The sequence below is a fragment of the Zootoca vivipara genome, chromosome Z2 (assembly GCF_965207765.1).
Source record: "Zootoca vivipara chromosome Z2, rZooViv2.hap1.1, whole genome shotgun sequence".
Lineage (NCBI taxonomy): Eukaryota > Metazoa > Chordata > Lepidosauria > Squamata > Lacertidae > Zootoca > Zootoca vivipara.
The window spans coordinates 19784064-19785176 of NC_142585.1; positions in this window are offsets into that span (position 1 = coordinate 19784064).

Below are 1113 nucleotides of genomic sequence, written 5' to 3' on the forward strand. Positions count from 1 at the left end.
CTTGCCAGATTCACCAGTGGAAATATGTTAAACCACAGCAGACGTTCTACTACCTCTTTCAGTTCTTTCAACGCCTCCCTCTGCCTGAGATTAAAAACATATAAAATATTTTCAGGCATTTACTCTCAAATACATTGTGAAGCTAATTTCACAGAAATAGAAACATGCATAAAAACTTTTTTTAAAAAGACTGAACTGCGTGAACTGGAGACATAGGCAAGGAGTCTGCATCTGAACTAAGTGTTGCATTGTTAGCCATGATTAACAACTGAAGCATAGATGCAAGTCCAATGTGGGCTGGGTGGCAGGAAGTTTACATTCAATTCAGGGACAGAAAAAGTGGGTCTTTAGCAGCTACTTGAGGGGCTTTTGCAATGGCAGGTAATGACTTCCTGTGTCACCAGAAATAGCAGCCCTTGATATCCCAACTTTGTCCTGGCCAAGAGCTGCAACACGAGAGAAAGGAGTCCCACCGTGCTGAAAGGACCCATAAGGTCGTACTCCTGGCGAATGGCTTACATTCATACCTCATTTGCACATACACAGACTCCTTTGTTCGTGGCCAAAAAAAGCTATTTTGTACAGGCAGTGAGGTTGTTGGGCACAGTTTCTTCACTTAAGACATTCACTTGAATTCTAGCAAAAGTGTCCTCTGTGTGCTATTCCTATTCCTACTGGTACAAAAGGCAGCTACTGAGAAAGGCCCGTAGTTCCAAAACGAAACTGGTAAGTTGCTCAGCTAGCAGAGAGATTCGCAACTCAAGGAGCACAGAATTTAAGGAGGTTGGCTTTGTTTCCTTTCTTTTCTTGAGGTATTTTCCAGAACAGGGCTCAACTGCTTCAGGCCTTCCCTCGAAACAGCAGTGGCAATGGTTAATTTTAGATGCTGGACTTAATGGTCTTATGCAGGGGCCGATCTACTATGAAACTAATGAAGCTTAAGCTTCAGGGCCCTTAATCCCAGAGGGGCTCCAGAAGTGACTTTAGTGCAGCTGCACAAGTCAAATCGATTACTTTTTCAACAATCCCAAAGTTTGAGAGACATTAGCACAAACGTTGCAAAGGTAGAGTCTCGCGGGACAGCAATTTCAATCAAAATATGAGATGCAGTAG